The sequence below is a fragment of the Myotis nattereri genome (assembly GCF_964212035.1).
Source record: "Myotis nattereri genome assembly, chromosome: 2".
NCBI classification, from domain to species: Eukaryota; Metazoa; Chordata; class Mammalia; order Chiroptera; family Vespertilionidae; genus Myotis; species Myotis nattereri.
The window spans coordinates 90495252-90519991 of record NC_138076.1 but is presented as its reverse complement, the minus strand read 5'-3'; the positions used below and the strand labels follow the sequence as shown (position 1 = coordinate 90519991).

General features: G+C 42.9%; 1 protein-coding gene across 1 annotated transcript in view; it reads right to left on the bottom strand.

Moving 5' to 3' along the window:
• FAM124A (family with sequence similarity 124 member A) overlaps positions 1-24740 on the bottom strand; it is a gene marked incomplete at both ends in the record, with an annotated part of 66612 nt that overhangs the window by 4911 nt on the left and 36961 nt on the right. The window lies entirely within an intron of this gene.

The following is a 24740-nucleotide window of genomic DNA, read 5'->3' as shown; positions in this document are numbered from 1 at the left end:
AAGCCAAGCTTCCCATGCAAGGAACTGCTAAGGGACATCTGAGTGTTCCCACTGCAAGGGACAGAGCGGTGTGAAATCTGACTTTAAATCAGGAACAACTGGCTGAGGATGAGGACTTGGTGGTTTTGCCGATTTTTATCACTGTACTTGTTTAACAGAAAGCTGCCTCTGCTCTGTCTTATTCTGACCACATCAGGCGTCCAAATAAACCCTAAATTTTGCTGCTTTGAAGAGAGGTGGCACCTGGTGTTTTTTCAACATAGAGGTGCCCATGGGCACCATGGAGGTAGCTGCTGGGCAGGAGGGATTCCAGCTGGCAGGGAGATGGCTGGTGATAACGGCAAGAGCCTGGGGCAGGGAGTTGGAGGAGGGTGGTGGCTGAAGAGACTCCACACCCCCAGATCCCAATCTGGGCCCAGGGCTGATGTGGGCTGATGTGGGCTGATGTGGGCTGATGTGGGAGGCATCTAGTGGTATTCTCCAGTTTTGCCCTGAGGGGGAAAGACAACTTGCACATGCAAAGGATGGAATTTCTTTCTGTGTCCTACTCCTGGCTGTGGCTGTTTCCAGCTTCTTTTGTCTGCTTGTCTGACTTGACCAGGAACACTAACTAGATGCTGAGAATGAATCATGGTAGATGTTTCAGGAAATTCTTCCCCAGTGGACCTTTTCAGAGTGAAACAACGCCCTGTGCCCTCTTCCCATGGAAGCCTGTTAAGAAGAATTCCTGGTGGCTATTTGGCTCAACTTTATAAACAGAGTCTATTAGTTATTGCTAAGCAGGGTACTTCATGTTCTCTGCACTTCAGGGGAAAACTGCACTGTGCTGCCTGTCTTCCTGCACTGTGTTCCTGTCATTTGAGCTGACCCTTATAAAGAATCAATCCCGAACTAAAAACCTGCCCCAGCCATTGGAACTGCACAGCTATATCCTCATTGGAATCTTCACTGACCAATGAAGACATTGCTTTTTGGGGAGAGCTTCTGTGAGGATCTGGAGTCCTCACTTGCATGGGAGTAGACCAACCAGGGCCTGGGGGCAGGCACTCTTCTCTATGCAAGCCAGCTTCCCCTTGTCTTCAGTTTCCGGTGAAGACTGCATTTCCCCCGCTGCACCATCCCCTGAGCTGTAACACTGCAGCCAGACTGTCTCTCTGGGCCGGAGTGGAGCTGTAACGCCAGGGCCACCTTGCCCAGGATGCCTTCCACAGCTGTGCTGTGTCACCGTGGACCTGGATCACTACTGAGTTGTCTCACAGCCATGCTGCTCCAAAGCCAAATGTATCACAATGAACTGCTCTAAGCCCGACCCGCTCTACAGCCGTGCTGTTACACAACTGAGCTGTTTGCATTGAAGAAAGTCTGTCTCCCCCTTCCCCACACCCAAACTGGGGACTCGCTGGTGTTGAATTGATGAAGATGACCTTTGGCTGACAGTGGTATGCTTAGATTCCTTCCTATTTCTCTTTGTATATATGCTATCGGTGTTTGCTTTGTGAGACCATGAGGTTTACAAAAACAACTTATTATTTTTTGTTAATCCTCACCTGAGGATATTTTCCCATAGACTTTTAGCTTCCATACTAACGTTATAAGTGATTAACTCATCACCTTTATGAGATTATGTTACTCTGAATTTTTGCTATATATTTACCTTTACCAGTGAGATTTATTTAGGGTATCCCAAACACAAGAAGTAATTTTGATAGAAAATATAGGTTTATAATTAAAAATTGTAAATTTTTTATTGATTCATAAAGTATACAATATAGGGTTATGTATGGAATAGCACATTGGGTAAATGGCCTCCACGGCTTTGCTGGCACATACGTAAAGCCGTGGTCTTCAATGGTCTTCATTGTCCCTGCTCCTGGGCCATAATTGGTACTTGGTATTGTTTATCAAATTGAAGGGATTGAAATCAAAGGGCAACGGATATTAGAATTTGATTCAATAAGTCAAGTAAAATTAGGCTTTTATTTTTTTGTTGTTGTTGTCAATGCTCACGCAAAATTCAAATCTTGCGTGAATTTTGGGACACCCTATACTTTCATGTATAAGTTCTGCATTTCCCCTTGAATATTTATTTTCAGTATAACTTATGAAATACCCTGTCATTGACTGTAAAACACAGGGGTAGACTGAACTGTTGTTTATATCAACAAAAGATCATCAGAAGTTGATTAAATATCACTAATTTAAGAATTCCAAAAGACAAATATCCCTTGCCATGGTTCAATGAATAAATCTTAGAAATAGCTGACAAATAATTAGCAACAACTTAAGCAAGAATACCAGTTTTGAAATTAGAATGAAAAAGAATGAGGAAAGCCTATCTGAACAGTGGAAAAATGTTTTAGAAACCTCAATATCTTTACTTAGGGAGTCTCAGAAGGAGAAAAGAAAGAGAAAGAACCAGATATCTAACTTAAAGAACTAATGGCTGAAAACTTCCCAAATCTGGGGAGAGGTATGGCCTTCCAAGTATAGGAAGCTCATAAATCCCCAAAGAACTTCAACCCAAAGAGATCTTCACGAAGACACATTATAATCAATATCTCAAAAGTTGAAAACAAAAAGAGAATCTTGAGAGCAGCAAGACAGAAAGAATCATCACATACAAGGGAATCCTGGTAAGGCTTCCAGCAGATTGCTCAGCAGAAACCTTGCAGGCAGGCAGGAGAGTGGGGTGATATAGTCAAAATGCTCAAAGAAGAAAAAAAAAAAACTCATCCAAAAATATTTTACCCAGCAAAGTGTCATTCAGAAATAAAGGAGAGATATTTACTCAAACAAAAGCTGAGGAAATTTATCATCACTAGACCTGCCCTATAAGAAATGCTAAAGGGAATTCTTAATGCTGAAACAAAAAAGTTGCTAATTAGTAACATGAAAATCTATTGAAATATAAAATACACTGGTAAAGGTAAATATATTGTCAAATTTAAAATACTTTAATACTCCAATGTAGTGTGTAAATCACTGAAATCCAGCACATTGGTCAAGAAAGAAGAATGTGGTGAAATAACTAGCTATAATATTATGTTAATGAACATAATATAAAAAGATGTAATTTTGGATATCTACATAAATTGTAGGGCAAGGCAAGTAAATAGGTAGAACTTTCTTATGCATTTTGTTATAACTATAAGATGTATTATAAAAAGCCTGTTGGTAAGCACAGGGCAAAAACCCATAAGAGATTCACAAATGATAAAGAGAAAAAAAAAATCAAAGCAAACAACTGTAAAAAAAATCATTAGCTACAAAGAAAAATAGCAAAAAAAGAAGAAACTAAAGATTTCAAAATAATCAGAAAGCAGTTAACAAAATGGTGATAGTAAGTCCTCAGCTATTAAAAATTACTTTAAATGTAAATGTGCTAATTTATCCAAATTAAAAGACACAGACTGGCTGAATGGATAAAACATGACCCATCTACATGTTGCCTATAAGAGGTTAATGTAATCATTAGGAACACTCACGGGCTGAATGTGAATGGATGGTAAAAGATATTTACAGCAAATGGAAAGCAAAGAGAGCATGAGTAGTTATAATTACATCAGACAAAAAAGATGTTAAGTGAAAAACTCTAATACAAGACAAAGAGGATCATCCTATCTAATAAAAGACAAACATGGTAATTGACCATACCTTCGCTACGCCTCCCACGGGCTAATCACACGATATGCAAATTAACCACCAACAAAGATGGCGGCTAATTTGCATACTGTAGGCAGGGCTGGACAGCGCAGCCGCCAGCACGAGCCACCATCCCAGGCCATAGGCCGGCCCCAGAAGCCCCAGAAGCTGCCCAGAAGCCGGTGATGGGAGGACATGGGGGTCCCCTGCCCAGGCCTGACACCTCTGGCAGAGGCGTTAGGCCTAGGTGAGGGGCCGATCTGGTGATCAAAGGGTGATGGGGGTTGATGCTTCTGGCCGAGGCGTCAGGCCTGGGCAAGGGGCCAATCCGGTGATGGGAGGGTGATGGGGGTTACGCCTCTGGCCGAGGCGTCAGGCCTGGGCGACGGTGGAGCCGGTGATCTGGGGGTGATGGGGGTCCCCTGCCCAGGCCTGAAGCCTGGGCCAGAGGCGTCAGGCCTGGGCCAGGGGGGGGGGGGGGCAAGCTGGCAATTGGTGTGAAATATAGAGGAAACACCTTTTCTGACCGCTCATTGGCTAAGCTCCCTGTATGTCACTGGTAATATTCTTAGTAACTTGGGTAATAAGAATCCAAAAAGGTGATCTAGGGTTTTTCACCACACTCCTGGTGAAAAAAACGAAGGTCTGCTGCTGGAGGGCTAAGAAATGTCATATCCTGCCCTAGCCAGTTTGGCTCAGTGGATAATGCTTTGGCCTACCGATGGCAGGGTCTGGGTTCAATTCTGACCAAGGGCATGTACCTAGGTTGCAGGCCGGGGCCCAGGTCAGGGCTCATGCAGGAGGCAACCAATCAAAGTGTTCCTCTCACTTTGATGTTTCTCTCTGTCTTTCCCTTTCTCTTCCACATTCTCTAAAAATCAATGGAAACATATCCTCATGTGAGGATAAAAAAATAATAAAGAAATTATTATTATATGAAAGACACATCTTGAAAATGCCTAAAAAAAGTTGTCATTTTTTCATGGTTAAGGGACTGGAGTCCATGTTGATGAAAACACCTTGGTGGCTGCGGTGACTGGCAGTGGCTGCAGCAGTGGGGTGATGGGGCTGGTGCCTTCCCCTGATCAGCCCGGTCCCCTCCCACAAAGGGAGGCCAGACTGCGGCTTAGGCCCACTCCCCAAGGGGAGCAGGGAGCGGGCCTAAGCTGTCACTAGGACATCCCCTGAGGGCTCCCAGTATGTGAGAGGGGGGCAGGCTGGGCTGAGGGACACCCCCCCCCCAGTGCACGAATTTCGTGCACCGGGCCCCTAGTCTATATATATAAAAGCCTAAGCGACCAGAACGACCAGTCGCTATGATGTGCAGTGACCACCAGGGGCAGACACTCAATGCAAGAGCTGCCCCCTGGTGGTCAGTGCACTCCCACAGCCAACCTCCTGCAGCCGGCCAACCTCCCCTGGTCCCTCCCCGCGACCAGCCAACCTCCTGTGGTCCCTCCTCCCATCTGTTAGGCCCCAGCCGGCAGGCAGCAGCCGACAGGAAGAAGGACCCCGGCTGGCAGCTGGCAGGAAGGAAAGCCCTGGCCGGCAGCCAGAAGGCCCCAATCAGCCCTAATCACCGGCCAGGCGTAGGGACCCTGTGTGAATTTTGTGCACTGGGCCTCTAGTTATATAATAATAAAGAGGTCAATTCATTAGGAGAATATAGTTGTAAACATATAGGTACCCAACATTGGAGAACCTAAAATATTAAACAATTATTAACAGATCTGAAGAAAATAGGCAGTAATGAAATAATAGTAGGGGACTTCAATATGCTACTTTCAACAATGTATAGATCATCCAGAAAGAAAATCAATAAGGAAAAAGGTTTCAATGACACTTTAGACCAAGTAAACTTAACAGACTTATGCTGGACATTCCATCTAATACCAGCAGAATACACATTCTCAAATGCACACAAAACATTCTCCAGGATAGATCACATCACATGATAGGTCACAAAACATGTCTTAGCAAACTTAAGAAGACTGAAATCATAACAAGTATTTTTTTAAATTAATAGGATAAAAGCTGTAAAATTCACAAATATTTGAAGATTAAATAATATACTCATGAAAAATTAATGGGTCAAAGTAGAAATCAAAAGGGACATCAAAAATATCTTGTAAGAATGAAAATGGAAGCACAATCTATAAAAATCTATGGGATATAGTAAAAGCAGTTCTAAGAGAAAAGTTTATAATGATAAACATCTCAAAAAAACAACCTCAATTTATACCTTAATGAACCAGAAAAAGAAAAAAAACTAAGCCCAAATTTAGCAGAAGAAAGACAACAACAAAGATCAGAGCAGAAATAAATGAAGTAGCGACCAGAAAACAAACAAAAAATATTAATAAAACTAAGAGCTGGTTCTTTGAAAAGATAAACTGAGCGAAAACTCAAATAAACTCAAATAAATAAAATCAGAAACGAAAGATTACAACTGATAGCACAGAAATACAAGAAATATGAACAATTATATGCCAATAAAGTGGAAAACATAGAAGAAATGGAAAATGTTTAGAAACATAACCTACGAAGACCAAATCATGAAGAAATAAAAAAATTAAAACAGACCAATAATGAGTAAGGATATTTAAATCATTCATCAACCCCCCTTTACCCCCACAAATCCCAATGTTTTATTGTTAAATTCTACTAAACATTTAAAGAAGAATTAACTCCAATCCTTTTCAAACCCTTCCCAAAAACTGAAGAGGGAATACTCCCAAGCACATTTTATGAGGCCAGTACTGCCCTGATACCAAAACCATTTAAAGACACCACCAGCCCTAACCAGTTTGGCTCAGTGGATAGAGGGCCGGCCTGCAGATTCAAGGGTCCCAGGTTCGATTCCAGTCAAGGGCATGTACCTTGGTTGCAGGCACATCCCCAGTGGGAAGTGTGCAGGAGGCAGCTGATCGGTGTTTCTCTCTCATCGATGTTTCTAACTCTCTATCCCTCTCCCTTCCTCTGTGTAAAAAAAAAAAATCAATAAAATATATTTAAAAATAAATAAATAAAGACACCGCCAGAAAGGGAAATTATAGACCAGTATCACTGATGAATATAGATGCCAAAATTCTCAAAAAAATATGGCAAACCAAATTCAACAGCGCATTAAAAGGTAGCTTCATCATGGTCAGGTAAGATTTATCCCTGCGATTCAAGAATGGATCAGCATACACAAATCAATAAATGAAATACATCCCCATTAACAGAATGAAAGAAAAAAATCACATGATCATCTCAATATATTTAGAAAAAGTATTTGACAAAATACATTCTTCAGGGTAAATCACTCAAAAAATTGGGTATCAAGTAAGGCACTTCAGCATAATAAAGGCCATGTATGACAAGCCCACAGCTAACATGACAATGAACGGTGAAAAGTTAAAATCCTTTCCTCTAAAATCAGAAACAAGACAGAATTCCTGTTCCTCTCATAATTTCTATTTAGTGTAGTGCCTGGAAGTACCAGCCAAGAAAATTAGGCAAGAAAAAAAATTAAAGACATCCATAGGAGTAAGGAAGAAGTAAAATTATCTAGAGTTTGCCAAAAATATGGTGTTATATATAGAAAATCCTATCTCAAGTGCACATGAAGCATTCTCCAATATGAATCATATGGAAGGCCACAAAACAAGACAAAATAAGACGATTGAAATCATATCAAGCATCTTTTTTTTACAATAATGGTATAAAACTAAATAGTAAATATAAGAGAAAAAATTCAAACATGTGGAGAGTATATAATACGCTACTGAAAAACCAATGGGTCAAAGACAAAATTTAAAAAATACCTTGAGACAAATGCAAATGTAAATAAAACATACCAAAACTTATGCAGCAAAAGCAGTTTTAAGAGGAAAGTTCATAGAAATAAATGCCTACCATTACAAAACAAGAAAGATCTCAGTAAATAACCTCAGTTTACATCTCAAGAACCTTGAAAAATAAGATTAACACCAAAATTAGCAGAAAAAAGGAAATAACAAGAATCAAAGCACAAATAAATTAAAAAAGACTATAGAAAAGATCAATAAAACTAAAAACTGATTTTTTAAAAGATAAACACAATTGACAAACCTTTAGCTAAACTCACCAAGAAAAAAGAGAACTCAAAGAGGAAACATTAACATGGATATCACAGAAATACAAAAGATCATAAGAGACAACTATAAAACAATCATAGGCTAACAAATTGAACAACCTAGAAAAATGGATAAATTCTGAAAAATCAACAACCCAAAACAATATAATCTACCAACAGAATCACGAAGAAATAGAAAATCTGAATAGACCAATTTGTAGTAAGGAGATTGAGACAGTAATCAAAAACCTCCTAATAAACGGAAGTCTAGGATCAGATGTTTTCACTGGTGACTTCTACCAAACACTTAAGGAAGAATTAATACCAATCCTTCTTAAACTCTACTAAGAGTAGAAGAGGAGGGAAGCCTTCCTAATTCATTTTATGAGGCCAAAGACAAAGGCACTGGATACAAAGAAAGTTACAGATCAATTAACTATGATAAACATAGATGAAAAATTCCTCAACTGCTAGATAACTGAATTCAACAATACACTAAAAGGACCATATGCCCTGATCAAGTGAAATGTATTCCCAGGATGTATGGATGATTCAACATTTGCAAATCAACAAAAAGGGTATACAGGGGATGTACTGCAACATAATAAAGGACATAAATGACAAGCCCACAGCTAACATCATCCTCAATAGTGAAATGATATCTTTTTCTCTAAGATCAGGAACAAGACAGGGATGCCCACTTTACCCATGTTTATTCAGCACAGTATTAGAAATCCTAGCCAGGGCAGTTCAGCAACACAAAGAAATAAAGCCATCACTACTTGCAGATGACATGATATTATAAAGTAAAAAAAGTGGATTATCAAAACTCAAAGGCAGTGCTATTATTGCCAGGCTGAGCTAGCTTCCCATATCAGGAAAGGAGCCATACTTAATATGAGGCAATGCCAATGGATCTATTAAACGTCTTCAAAACCTTCCAGTGGACTTGGCGAAGGTTACATTACTGCCAATCAGCATGGATCTCTCCTGGCTGCCCTCAACTGCAGCCCCCCACACCCTCTTCAGGATCAGTGAATACACGTATTTGCCAGGACAGATGCTGGCAGAGTCCTCAAGACTGATGCTGTCATGAAATCATGCCAAGAGAAGCAGAAATGAGAGCAGAACTTACTGTATTATGTAGGCAGTAATTTGCAATCCTGGCTGCACATAAGAATCACCTGGAAGCTTTAAAAGAGAGCCCACTCCATGGCAATTGAAACAATTTCCAGGTGGGTCCCAGGCATCAGCTGAAAAGCTTCCCAGGTGATTTTAATGGGTAGGCAGAACAGGAACAGCTGTTTTAGGCCAACTTCCTGACTTCCTCATATGCCTAGGCTTTATGTCTCTTGTGCCTGGGGCGTGTGCCTATTTTTATGGCTACTAAAATTGACATTCTGAATGACCAGATAGTATATCTTTTCATGACTATATACTCTTCAAAACCTTAAAAACCCCCTTTCTTACTCTCTGTGATGCAAAAATTCTTGCAAGTCTAGCTCCAAGTATCTGTGATTCTGAAAAAAACTGTGAAAACTGAGACTCAGAAAGTTGTGCATTGTAAAATCTGCGCTGAGAAGAGTAGTGGGAGAGGCAGCGCTAGCACATAGGAATATTCTTTTCTCTTTCTCTGACTCCCCACTGTGTTAATTAGATTAGCATTCACTCCCTCCCCCCCCCCCCCCCCCCCGTTTTATACAATTATGTTGGCCAAAATACACTGAAGTTCCCTCTCAACTGACCTTTGTCTGGATAATGGAAATTTTGAAGAATGAGTTTCTATTTCCACATTCCTCTCTCAATAATTTTTTACTTTGTTCTTATCTGAAAATCTGTTTTAATAACAAACTTGCTTTTTATTTGAATTCTCATCAGTTCTAACCATTGCTATGGCTTACATAAGTTTCCTCTTACAGTATTATCTGCTAACACATTTAAACAGAGAACTATTGAATATATTTGTAGTGCTTATGCCAGAAACAAGGCTGCCTACCTCAGAAGAGATCAACTAACTGGCCCACAGAACAAAGACCCAGAATGAACAAACTCTCCATCCAGCCCTCCTTAGAAGACATGGACGTCACTGTCATTGTAGATTCTAAACAGCAAAGATGGATCTAATCTTCTCCATAAATCTTCCTCGCTGGGGAAAAATGCTGGCTGTTGAGATTAGTTTTGTCATAACAATGCCTCTACTTAGCAAATGGAATTTAGGACAGCACCTCAAAGTTTGGGTTAGTAAGAAGCATGCCAGGAATACGTCAAGAACTCACTATGGTTACTCATTATGTCCTTAGGTGCTCCTCTGGCCAGAATCCTGTGTGGGCTTTCTTGGGTGGTTGAAAAGAAAGTAAAAATATTAAATTAAAAAAAAAATCCTGTCTTTGAAGTGCTTACTATTCAAAAGACAGATGCAGAAACAGAAGGACCTAAAGATAGGACAACTTGATAGATGCACAATAAATATGTCAATTAAATAAGCATTTTCACTGGATTGGATGCACTATAAGTGTTGTAAAGAATGAGTCACTACAGTTTTGCATTTTCAGATGTGGAAACAACCTGACAAATAGGTGGCCATTTGCCTGAAGAATTACTAACCACTTTAACTGGCTGCAGCATCAGGGGAGGAGGAGGAATATGGTTCTGGGGTCACTGTCTTAGGTGGGACTCACCCTGGAGATGCAGAACACCACTGAGGGGACGGGACAGACCCCCATTTCCATGGGATCTGGGAGAGCCCTGAGTAAAGAGGACCTATCTTGGAACGCCATGGATGAGAGTGAGCCCTCAGAACTGTCTCACTGGTCCTGAGCTCACCCAGTTCAATAGCTGGGTCCTTGGATCCTTCACTGTGTTGAGGACCAGGCCTGGCTTATACATGGACGAGTTGTGGCTGGAATTAAATTAACCTTCCATTAGTTACTCAGTTAAAATTCTGAGTACCAAGGTAGGTTTCTGCTCTGCTTTTGTGCACAGAAAAATATCCAAAATCTACTTTTGGAAAATTAATATCCGATTACATAAAGTTACCAATTTCAAGCCCATTTTTTCTAAACTTACTGATTTAAGTTCATCTCAAATCGTATTACTCTACTTACTAATCTAGCAATTAACACATTTAAAAAGGGCTCTTTCTGCTTAAATAGCTAATTTCCTTTTAAAATCTTAAACTGCATTTATACATTTAATCATTGATTATCTTTAAGTCATTCAGTAGTTTGATAAACAAAACCTTTAAGCACTTAACTTTTGCAAATCTAATTAGTTAAAATATAAACATGGCAAATATTCAATCCTCTTAAATGTTTCGATGTTACAAATCTATTAAAACTTACCCTTATATTCTTCAACTTAAAACTGCAAATAAATTCTAAACTACATTTTAAATTGGAAGCTCAGGTTGACCAATGTCTCTAAAACACAACAAATTCTTAAGATATCAAACATGAACAAATTATTTCTAAACTTAACACAAACTGTTCAATACATATTATAGATTTTACTTTATTATTTATATACATAATTCTAGTTACTTTTCTGGGATTAAAACAAACACATCTACTAAGGAGATACTTATGTCATTTCAAACAATTTGGGGTTGTTTTGTAGCTGACTGAGGTTATATATGGACAGCTATTTTGGTCAGGAGGTATCCCAACCAGGAGGGACAAGTAGGGCCCTCTTTTGTAGTTGCTATAACAAGGATTCCCAAACTTAAAGGAATTGTTCACATGGTTCAGCTCCCTGGATTAAGTCAAATCATTATCTTATTCCTCTCCACTAACAGACTTCTGAAACCTCTCAGACTGTGGCTAACTTCCATCACTGCTTCATTAGCTCTGCATGTTTTTGTTTAGCTTAAGATATTTACATGTTAACTCACTGGATTCTGCATCTTCCAAGGCTTTGTTGCCTCTGCAGTCCTCTGATAACCAGGTGTTTCTTAGGTTCATGGAAGAGAGGAGCCAGCCGAGCCTGGAAGGCCCAGCTACTTGAAAAGTCCCATGTAATCTGGTGTTAAAGGAGTGACCACAAAGCAGCTGGGCAACTGGGGAGAGGTAGGTTCAGGAACGAGAGGTGCTGAACTGCTCATAACTATCAAAATCATTAGACCTAAAGGGACCTTGGAAAGCAATCCCATGTACTGGCTTCCAGGGCCCAACAACATGGCATCCTTTTGTGGCCACTGGTGTGTCCACAGGCCTCCAGGTCTCTGCCTCCCGAGGTCCCAGTTGGGTGTGTTCATGACACGTGATGGGTTCCCACCACAGCATATTGTTATACATAATTGTCCTATTGTATTATTAGTTACTAGAGGCCCGGTGCACAAAAATTTGTGCACTGGCAGGGTGGGGGGTGTCTCTTAGCCCCACTTGTGCCCTCTCACAGTCTGGGACCCCTCGGGGGATAACGACCTGCTGGCTTAGGCCCGCTTCCGCGTGGCAAAGCATCTTAGTGGATGTGTTTGTTTTGGCCCAATCCCTAGGTGCCTGCCCCGCAGCCCCTGGTTGGGCTCAGAGCAGGGCCAAATGGGGAGTTGGGGCGCCGCCCCCTGTCACGCACAGAGCAGAGCCGATCAGGGGGTTGGGGAGCTCCCCCCTGTCATGCACAGAGCAGGGCCAATCTGGGAGTTGGGGCGCTGCCCCCTGACACGCTCAGGGCAGGGCCGATAGGGGGTTGGGGGACCACCCCCTGTCACCCACAGAGCAGGGCCGATCAGGGTGTTGGGGTGCTGCCCCCTGTCACGCACAGAGCAGGGCGGATCAGGAGGTTTGGGCGCTGCCCCCTGTCACCCACAGAGCAGGGCAGATCAGGGGGTTGGGGTGTCACCCCGTCACCCACAGAGCAGGGCCGATTAGGGGGTTGGGGTGCTGCCCCCTGTCAGGCACAAAGCAAGACTGATCAGGGGGTTGGGGTGCCGCCCCCTGTCACCCACAGAGCAGGGCCGATCTGGGGGTTGCCGCGCCGCCCCGTCACACTGCTCCAGGGGCCGTGAGGCCTCATGGCTCTGCTGATCCTGGGGCCATGAGGCCTCTCGGCTCCGCTGATCCCAGTGCTGGGAGGCCTTGCGGCTCCGCTGATCCCGGGGCGGTGAGGCCTCGCTGCTCGGCGGCTTCAGGGCTGTTTGGTTTCGCTCCACTGCTTGGAGCCTGTGTATGCAAATTAACCGCCATCTTTGTTGGCGGTTAATTTGCGTATCACCCTGATTAGCCAATGGGAAGCGTAGCGGAGGTACGGTTAATTACCCTTTTTGTCTTTTATTAGATAGGATTGTTGTTCATCTTATTGTGCCTAATTTATAAATTAAATATGATCATAGGTTATGTATGTATAGAAAAAGACATATTAAAGGGCTCAGTACTATTTATGGTTTCAAGGGTCCACTGGGGGTCTTGGAACATTATTCCACAGACAAGGAGGGGCTGCTGTATAAGTGATTCTCATGCAGATGGTTCAGAAAAAACAACCCTATACATATTTTGTAAAATATATATTATGCAAAAGCAGAGGAATGCACTTAAAAACTAATAGGGTAATTTCTTCCATACGAGGTTTATCTACATGTTTCTAGATGTTTTTGGCCTGTGTCTTAGCACAGTAACTAAAAATCCTTAGGTTTTGAAGATTTAATAAAAAATATTTTGAGAATCAGATTTAGCCTCATATTCCAAGTTTTAAAAAGCAGGTTGGACCAATTTTTCATCCTCCTCATACAACTGCCTAATATACTATATAATACTTTTACATCTATTATTTATTATATGACTTTCCTGCTAGATTATACATTTCACAAGGGCAGGGATTTCTGTCTGTGTTGCTTGCTGCTGGCTGTATTATGAGCATTCTATAAATTGCCTGAATGAACAACTGGTTAAATTTAGGCATGGTATAAATTCCCATTACCTAAAGATTATAGGTGCATGTTGATGTCAACAACTGCTGGAAGGACTAATTATGGTAGCAGATGCTGTAGCAGGACTTTTCTTATTTCAAGTGCCAGCATGAGGGCAGCAGCACATGATGGAAGCTGGAGCGCCTGTGTGAGCAGAGGCCAAGGAATGGGTAACACAGGGGGCAGGCCACACTCCTCCCAAGTAGGTGGCCTCGTCTTTTAGCATGATAATACTCAAGTTTCTGCCCACACTACTTTCATTCCTACTTGCAGACATTTTACTATGGCGTTAAACTTACAGCATTGCAAATCTTTAGTCCACATGGCCCATAAAGGCCTTAACACCTCCTAAAGCAGCGGTTCTCACCCTGTGGGTCGCGACCCCTTTGGGGGTTGGACGACCCTTTCACAGGGGTCGCCTAAGACCATCGGAAAACACATGTATAATTACATATTGTTTTTGTGATTAATCACTATGCTTTAATTATGTTCAATTTGTAACAATGAAATTGGGAGTCACCACAACATGAGGAACTGTATTAAAGGGGCGAGGCATTAGGAAGGTTGAGAACCACTGGTCTAAAGTTTATTTGCCAAGTTCTGGCATAAACAAAAAACTGCACATGCTTCCTTGGAGCATTACTGAGCCCCCCAACTCAACGGGCTTTGGGGTCAGATGGGAGGACTCCTGATCACTAATGCATATTAAAATGCAGCTATGGGTACCCAATTTAGGAGCAGAGAGCATTGTTTTTGTTTTATATTTTACCTAGTATATGATAGCTAAAAGCTTAATATGCTAAGTGTCCAGTCAGCCGGTTGGCCGTTCAACCAATCAAAGCGTAATATGCTAATGATATGCTAAGGCCACTTAACCACTCACTATGATGTGCACTGACCACCAGGGGGAAGACAGTCGACCAGTCGCTATGATATTCACTGATCACCAGGGGGCAGATAGTCAACTGGTAGGTTAGCTTGCTGCCGGGGTCCGGCCGATCAGGACTGAGTGAGATAGGCCAGACACACCCTGGAGCCCTCCCGCAGTCCCTCCCCAGGCTCTGATCATGCACCGGGGGGGGGGGGGGGGGCCTTTGGCCTGGCCTGTGCCCTCTCATGATCCGGGACCCCTCGGGGGATGTTGGAGATCCGGTTTTGGTCTGATCCCGCAGGCCAGGCAGAGGGACCCCACTGGTGCACGAATTCGTGCACCGGGCCTCTAGTATTCTAAATAAAAATCTGACAATATCTATGCAATGGACTCTACTGATGAAAGGTACCTAAAACTAAAAATGGCTGAAAATATGTACACCTTTCTCCAGTGTTTTATTATGAAACTTTTTAAATATAAAAAAGTTGAAAGAATAGTACAAGGATCAGTTTAGACACAATTATTTTGTCTTACTTCCTTTATCTACATATGTATAGATATATTTTATACATGTATATCATTTAAAATAATTTCACTTATTTATATGAATACATATATGTATAATAGTACTTATATGTAATAGAATCTATATGCAGTTTTTTGAACCACCTGAAAGTAATTTGTGGCTTTCCTAACACTTTACTCCTAAATATTTCAAACTGCATTTCCTAAGAATAATTTAAGTAAATCCTATGTATGTGGCTGAGATGGGCACATGCTTACATGTACCAATCAAGCATCCTGAATTCTGGTTTCAGGCACGAAGGTTCTTTGTTGTGGTCTGGAGAGAGGCCCCTGAAGTTGGGACACCCTTAGCAGCCACCAAATTAACTAATAGTAGAGCCACCACTGTGCATTTGAACCCTTACTGGTTCACTTATTAGCTTTGTGGCATGGGGCAAGTGGTATAGTAGCTGTAGTGATGATGGTGACGGTGATGATAATGATAATAATAATAACAAGGGCAACAGCAAACAACACTTAATAACCTTACTATGTGCTAGGATTTACTATTCTAGATCCTATCTCTTGGAATGATGTCACCAAGGTGATGACACAGGTCTTCCCTGATTTCGCTTCCCTCACAAGGAGAACATCTAACAACTACTAGCACAGTAGTGCAGTTATTCACGATTTTGCTTTTCATGGTTTCAGTTACCTGTGCTCAACTGTGGTCCAAAAAATATTAAATGGAAAATTCCAAAAATAAATAATTTAATAAACAATTCATAAGTTTTAAATTGTGTTCCATTCTGAGTAGCATGATGAATTCTCGTGCCGCCCACCCCCCTCCCTCCCGGACATGAGTCATCCCTTTGTCCAGTATATCCACATTAGTCACTTAGTAGCCATCTCCATTGTCAGATCTATCGTCACTCTGCTTGTCTGCGGAGATGAGCTAGTGACTGTCTGGACAGAGTGTGGTGCACAGGTCTACCTGATTAGTTCCCCAAGTAAGAGTTTTTGTCAGCTTTGGGGCCTCCTATGTATGCAAGACCCTCCCCCCTGCCCCCACGGCTGGGAAGCTCATCCATAGCTCTAGCCACTGTTTACAGTCTCCACCCCTGCTAAGCAGGAAATCAAACCAGAGCTCCTGGGCCTCTTGGTAGCCCACCCTGAAGCGCTGATTACAGCAGCATTTGAATGGAGAACCTGATCAGTGGCTCTATGTCTGCGGAGCCAAGAAGGTTGCCCCGTGTCCAGGGAGCTTAGTGTGCGTGTTTGTCTGACTTGATTGTGAAATAAAGAGCTTTGCCGGCCGTGGGGCCTGTTCTGCAGCTCTAACCATGCAGGGAAGGTAATTTATTGTTACACCCAAAAGCTCAATATATCCTCCAGCCCAATCTGACCTGGAAACCTAACCAGAGCTTCCGGGAGCCCATTCGCAATAGTGGAACTCAAGTGGAGAACCCAGCCAGCAGCCCTACTCACCTGTCAGGCCTGGGAATTTGGTGCATAGTTCTGCCTAATTTGGTCCTCAAACAAGAGCCTTGCCAGCCTTAGGGCCTGTCTGAGGGCCACATGGGAAAAAACTAACTTGGAAACTAATGTGCAGCCACACCACCGATGAATACAATCTTCAGCCTGCCCAACCTGCAGACCTACCGGAGCAGGAGCACACAGAAAGCTGCGCAGCCCATCTTGCAGCTGCTGTGGCAGTGGCACTGAACAGAGATCACAGCATGGGGTTTCCCATCTGCAGAGCAAAACTGGTGGCCCATCTGGTCAGCAAATTCAGTGCACAGGCTAGCCTGATTCGGCTCCCCAAACAATGAGCCAGGCAGACCTTGGGACTGTTCTGCTGAACCACCAGTGCAGGGGAGCTACTTCCTGCCCTGCCTACTGCTGAGTATAGAACCCAGGCACCAATGTCTACTAAGCCTGAGCAGAGACTCTAAACCAGTGGTTCTCAACCTTCTGGCCCTTTAAATACAGTTCCTCTTGTTGTGACCCAACCATAAAATTATTTTCGTTGCTACTTCCTAACTGTAATGTTGCTACTGTTATGAATCGTAATGTAAATATCTGATACGTAGGATGGTCTTAGGTGACTCCTGTGAAAGGGTTGTTCTACCGCCAGAGGGGTCAAGACCCACAGGTTGAGAACCGCTGCTCTAGACAACCATGAAACAAATCCTACAGCCTCATTTGGACAGGGAACCAAGCCAACAGTCCTATCCAACTATTCTGAGCCACTGTCACCACCCTCCAACCCCCAACCTCAGAGTCCAGAAAGTGGCCCCACCCCAAAATTGCAAGCCCCATCTGCCTGAGAACATTATCAGCTGAAACATCCAGAACACCAAGCCAATAGGACTGGTGAAAAACTGTCTCTGCCAAAGTGAACCTGGGTAGGTGCGTTTCAGGTCTATGCCAAAGGATGCCAGCTTCTCTTCAGGTCATCATATCACAGGAAGTTGAGGTGGTGACAGACAAACCTGGGTTCCAATTTGTCCCCATGGGTTCCAATTTGTCCAAACTAGTGGAACCTAGACTTTTGGGGGGCACAGCTGTATCTGAGTACAATGTGGGAGACAGAACCCCTTTACATAATGTTCCAGAGGGTCCGGGGCTCATTCTCTCAGCATGAAGCCAAAAGTCAGGTGAAAAGTTCCTTAAAGTTAAAGTAATATTTGGCCTTCCATTTGGGAGGGTGGAAGGCTGGTGATGGGAAAGAGAAAACTAACCAAAGTCTGAAGCCCATTAAGGAAAAGTCTCCTTTTGTATGTTTTTGGGGATAAATGAGGAAGAAAAAGTGAAAAAAAGTTTTTAAGAAAGCTGGTATGTGTGTGTATATCTACACTAATCTACACTAATAAAAGAGAGAAATGGTAATTGGCGTACAGCGATACCGTTTTCATTGGCTAATCAGGGCTATATGCAAATTAACTGCCAACTAAGATTGGCAGTTAACTGCCAACAAGATGGCGGCTAATTTGCATATGTAGGCACAATGCAGGGAGGCGAAAGGGAAAGCAGGAAGAAGCCCCCTGCCACTGACAGTGATCGGAAACCCAGGGGGGAGCTAAGAGCTGGGGGGCAGGGCAAAGGCGGCCCTGGGGCCATGATCGGAGAATCAGGCGCCTTTGCCGCCCTGGCCAGTGATAGCAGGAAGTAGGGGTGGAGCCAGCGATGGGAGCTGGGCACGGTCGAAGCTGGCAGTCCCGGGAGCTAGGGGTCCCTTGCCTGGGCCCAAAGCGAAGCCCACAATCGCGGCGCCCCCCGCTGCCACTGCAGGTCCCCGCTGCCTGGGCCAGACGCCTAGGCCAGAGGCATTAGGCCTGGGCAGGGGCGGAGCCTGCAACCGCGGGGAGCTGGGGGTCCCCTGCCCAGGCCTGACACCTCTGCCGGAGGCCTCAGGCCTGGTCAAGGGGCCGATCCGGTGATTGGTGATCGGAGGGTGATGAGGGTCAACTCCTCTGGCCGAGGCATCAGGCCTGGGTGGGGGGCGGAGCCGGGGATTGGAGGGATATAATGGTCCCCTTGCCCAGGCCTGAAGCCTGGGTCAGAGGCCTCAGGCCTGGGTGGGGGGTGGAGCAAGCGATCAGAGGGAGATGGGGGTCCCCTTGCCCAGGCCTGAAGCCTGGGTCAGAGGCCTCAGGCCTGGGCGGGGGCCAGAGCCAGTGATCGGGGGGAGATGGGGGTCCCCTGTCCAAGCCTGACACCTCTGGCGGAGGCGTCAGGCCTGGGCAAGGGGCCGATCAGGCGATCGGAGGGTGATGGGGGTCAACACCTGAGGGCTCCCAGTATGTGAGAGGGGGCAGGCTGGGCTGAGGGACACTCTCCCCACCCCCCCCCACACCCAGTGCACGAATTTCGTGCACCGGGCCCCTAGTGTGTGTGTGTGTGTGTGTGTGTGTGTATATATATATATATATATATATATATATATATATATATATATATATATATCTTTTATGCCAAACACTGGAAGAAAATGTACCAAAATGCTGTTACGGTGGTAGAAGTAGAGTGATATATATATAAACAAAAATACTAATTACCAAAAAATTTTTGGGTACTTTGGTTTTATTTCTTTCTAATAAAAATATATTAACATGGGAGGAAAACTCATTGGAAATTAAAGTTGAGTTATTTCGCCTGAGGTTTTAAGTTTAGGCCAACCTGACAGAGCTGTTAGGTCACCAAACAGGATTTGATCTGGATCTGTGGGACCTGAGGTCCAAACTCCCATCTGCTGGCTTCCAGAAAGTTTCTGCTTTAGTCTCCCTGTTTCCCAGCCCTGGAGGGAGGGGTCCCTCTGGAGCACACCCACTGCACCCCATTCTCCTGTACCATGGCTTGCACATGCCACAACCCCCTGGAATGATCTGAACCAGCTTGGACTTGGAGTACAGGGACTCTGTTGTCCGTCTTTGTCACCCTCCAGTACCATGTCTGGCTGAGAGGAGATATTCAAAGTTTTTGCTGACTGTAATGGCTCCCGAAAGCACTGGACTGTCTATTTCTGTTGCAGGTTATTCACAGGCATAGTTCGGCTGGCCTGCAGGAGACAGGCCCTGGTTGCTGGGAGCCACCTGCCACAATCAGACACAGCAGCACTTCCTTCCAGATCTACCGCCAACATGACCTCTTTGGAAGTAGAGCCCTATTCAGAACAAACTAAACCAGCTGAATGAGACAGGCAGGCCCAGGGGGAAAAATGCTCTCAGAACTGAGAGCAGAAAATATTGCTTAAAATTCCTCACTTTCCTCCCTCTGCCTCAAGGTCTGATTCCAGGTCCCACCAAGGCTTATACTAACAGTTCTCTTTGTCTTCCTAAAAGAAGATGCCTCTTTCTTCCAGGCTTGAAAGGGCTATGATGTCACTCACACATATTCTGCAAGAATATCAAACCCAGTTAATGTTTTGGGATATCATTTCCTGGGGGCGCCTTTCAAGCACCTGGGTAATAAGCACAGGTAAACTAGCCCAGCATGTGCAATGCGGTCTATGGGAAACAGCCGTTTTCTCTAGTCTGTACTGGGAGCCACAAACCCTGGGCTGGTGGAGCAAGCTGCCATGTCCAGTGGCCTCCGGCTCATGTGGTATCTTCCTGCTTCCATGTGTGGATGCTCTCACCCATGGTCACTGGAGCCCCGCCCCGAGATACCAGAGCCCAAGGGGGAGGAAGGACAAGCTAATGTCTGTTGAGTAGCCGCTGTGCATTGGACATCAGGCTTGAAACTGGGAACAGGATAAGAACAGTTTCAGGAAGGTCTGCTCATCCTCTTACAACCTGTACTCTTATTTTATTTTAATTGAAAGTAATTAACAAACATTTTAGTTCCAGAGTGCAACATAATGTTTATATATATAGTAATATGATCACCACAATATTGTGACTTGTACTCTTGATGCTCCTAGGCCTCCTACTAAGTACAACTATAATATACTTTAAAAGTGAACTTGCCCTAGGCCAGCGACGGCGAACCTTTTGAGCTCGGCGTGTCAGCATTTTGAAAAACCCTAACGTAACTCTGGTGCCGTGTCACATATAGAAATTTTTTGATATTTGCAACCATAGTAAAACAAAGACTTATATTTTTGATATTTATTTTATATATTTAAATGCCATTTAACAAAGAAAAATCAACCAAAAAAATGAGTTCGCGTGTCACCTCTGACACGCGCGTCATAGGTTTGCCATCACTGCCCTAGATATCAGTATAAAACATGAAGCAATGACTGGGTAGTCCTGCCTTAGCATATCCTATGCCGGATGCACATGCAGGTAGCAGCACCAGAGAGCTGGCTACAAATGCAGGGTCTCAGGCCTGGCCCCAGACCTCCGGGATCAGTCTCTGAGGGTGGGTCCCAGGAACCTGTGATTTTTATACCTGCTGAAGTTTGAGAAGCACTGGCAGAAGGAATGCCCAGGTCACTACTGGGTTCATTGGAAAAGGACAGAGGGCAGCACAGTCAGGGTGGGTTCATGAGTCAAATGTGTCCAAGTACCAGTTGCTGTTGGTAATACTGGGAGTGACAGTTACCTGACCTAGGTCTGAGCGTGTGCAGAAAAACAAAACAATCAAGTTAAAAAATGGGCAAAGGACCTGAATAGACACTGCTCCAAAGAGGGCATGCAGATGGCTAACAGACATATGAAAAAATGCTCAAACTCACTAATCATCAGAGAGATGCAAATTAAAACCACAGTAAGGTATCACCTCACACCTGTCAGAAAGGCTATCATCATTAAATCCACGAACAACAAGTGCTGACGAGGATGTGGGGAAAGGGAGCCCTTGTGCACTGTTGGTGGGAGTGCAGATTTGTGCAGCCACTGTGGAAAGCAGTATGGAGTTTCCTCAAAAAAATGAAAATGGAACAGCTTTTTTAAATTGACACTCCCATGGCAATTCTCCAAAGGAGACTGGCCTTCCATTCAGGCCCTTGTACTTATCAGGCTCCTCAGGATTAAGGAGATGTCAGCATATAGTCCAACTTGGCTGAGTCACAGGACATATGACTCTGTTCTTTACCAGTTACATGGAACAGGTCTACCGCGGGCCCTCGGCTCGGAATAAAAAAACTGAGCTCACTGTTATTCACTATCTCCCGGAAGCTTGACTGAGAAACAGATTTTGGGAGGTTATCCCTCCCTCTAAGACTAAGCTAAGCCCCTAGGAGCTGCAGGTGGGGCCATCTTTTGCCCAGCCTCCTTTAGGGCAGTGGTTTTTCTGCACTAACTCCTGGCTGGGCCCCCTGCCCCCACTGCAGGCACTATCTAAGGAAAAGCCTTGTGAGTATTGCTGTAGCTATAGAGGTATGGTTGATGGTTGACTGTTGACACCACTACGAACATGAGAGAACATGAGAAGGTGTGGGAACACTACTCCAGGACTCAGAACCAGGGATACTTGTGCATCTAGAACATGTTTATTTTTACCTCACAGACTCTAAATCATATCATTGATGATCTTGCATTTTGCTTTTGCTGCTATAAAATCCAAATTTGGGGCTTATTTCTGGAATCACATTGTCCAAGAGAACTTTCTTTCGTGATGGAAATTTTCTGTATTTGTGTTATCCAATATGGTAGCCAGTAGCCACATGCAGCTACTGAGTACTTAAAGTGTGTCTACTGAATTTTAAATTTTATTTAATTTTAATTAACTGAAAATTTAAATTTAAATGGCCACACATGGCTAGTGACTACCAACTTACAGCACAGCCTCAGGCAGCATATAGAAAATCACATGCATTTTGGATGTCACACTTGGTTTATCTTACTTTCCTATCAATATTTTCCTCTACTTCAAATCCCTTGGGTATCTAATAATATTTACTAAACTTATTGTGTAGTTTATATCTTTGTCAGCCATCTTAAGTCTTGTTTTAAAAATGTGAGATCTGCCCTAACTGGTTTGGCTCAGTGGATAAAGTGTCGGCCTGTGGACTCAAGGGTCCCAGGTTCGATTCTGGTCAAGGGCATGTACCTTGGCTGTAGGCACATCCCCAGTAGGGGGCATGCAGGAGGCAACTGATCGATGTTTCTCTCTCATCAATGTTTCTAACTATCCCTCTCCCTTCCTCTCTGTAAAAAATCAATAAAATATTAAAAATAAATAAATAAAAATGTGAGCTCTACCTACAAGTACAAAAATATTAAAACATACCCATATTCCCAACTTTTTAGACTAGGTACTTCTCCCCACCTTTAGTGAAACATAGAGTAATATGTTCATTTAAGGCAAGGGTGGGGAATCTTTTTTTCTGCCAAGGGCACCTTGGATATTCATATCATCATTCGTCAGGTATGCAAAATTATCAACTTTAAAGTTAGCCTGCTACATTTGATCAAACATTTAATTAACTCACCCCTAATACCTTGACAGGGCCAGACCAAATGATGTCGAGGGCCTTATATGGCCCCCAGGCCGGATATATCCCACCCCTGATTTAAGGGAAGGGAGTCCCAGGAGTGTCTCTGTGTCTGCTCTGTTTCTTCATCTGGATTCTGCTCACACAAATGTTCAATTTGTGAAAATTCACTGAGCTGTATATTTATGATATGTACACTTTCTATATGATATAATTTATATTACCCTTCAATAAAAAGTAAAGAAAAACATATAAAGAGAACCGATTATGTTTATAGTCAATGTTATTTTAGTTCGAGTAGATGTGGATTCACAAACACAGACCTTGACTCCAGAAAACTACAGTTTAGTATTAATGCAAATTTCTAAGATATCTTTTTCAGAGGGATCTCAGACAACTTCTGACACCACCTCCTGCCTGTTCCTCTGAACTAGCAATGCCAAGAAAGATGGGGAGATGAGTTTCAGGAGTAGGAAGGCTTGCTTTCTATCTTATCATAGCTCAGTAAAAAACATTTCCAAATTCTTATAAGAGAGTCAGTAGCTCCCAGAAAAGAACCTCTCAGCTTTTCTCCTCCAGAGGAATTAAATGGGAGGAAGAGGTCTCTGAAATATAAAATGTTAAATCAGTGAGGCAGAATGAGGAAATAAAATACAATTTATACCTTGAGAAATTAAAAACTACCCAACAAAGATTTTTCTTCAATGTATAATTCTACCCAATCAAACAAAAGCATTTAATTAAAATTATAGTTAAACATGGAATTTGGGAAATATATACATTAATGAAAATGTAGATAAAAATGAGCTCTCTCAACTTCACCCCTCCTCCATGATCTAAATATCTTAATTTTGCTAAAGACTGAAACATAAATTTTTACTTTAAAAAGTTACTTAAAGAGATGGGCAGGTGTGTATCTCATGCTAGAGCAGAAGGTTGCTTTCTGTAGTGATGGAGTAACAACAACCTGTTCAATGGCCATAATCAAAATTTATGAGGGGGCTATTAGTCATTTCTGCCCATATTAATTTAACTCCTCGATATACTACTATTTTGAATAAAGACCTGCATTCCTGCGGCCCAAGATACAAATCTTTTTTCTTACTCTTTTCACACTCGATGCTGTAACTTCAAAAGCCTGCACCTGTAGAGATTTTATTATCATTTAAATGTGTGGATCCTCTTTGAAATATTTTTTCAATGGTTCCTTTGAGCAGAGTGCGGGCCACGCTTCCACACTTTGTTCTTTTACTTACGTTATTATAAGGATCAAGGGGAAAAAAAAATCCTAATGATTATAAAAAGGAAGAGGTCCTTCAGAAACAATCGCATTCATTTTTTTTTTTTTTTTTTTTTTTTTGGTATAAGCAAAACCTTTCTTTAACTTTAACTTATTCAACTGCATTATATTTTGCATAAAGAATTGGCAGTCTTCAAACCAGAAGAAAAACTTTTCTCACATTTCAAAAGGGATTATAGAGAAAATATTAGCCAGCTTTTAGGTCACTGAATAAAAGAGCAATATTATTTACTTATCTGCACAGTTCAAAGGAAATTCTGAAACTGCTCTATTTTCTATAAATAGTAACTACCTCAAGGTGACCTTTCCGACTGGAGCAATGGTGTCCTGGCTGTTGTGTGAGTCAGTTGTCTGACACATGCCAAGTTCTCACTTCATTTTGTGATATGTGGATTACAGTTCTGATGTTTAATACCAAAACCAACAAAACCTGAAACGTTTCCTGTGATTCAAGTAACTACAAACAGCACCTTTCAAGACAATGGCCCCTAATTCGATATCAACTTTCTCCTTTCAGGTAACCAAAAGTGAAAACTGAGA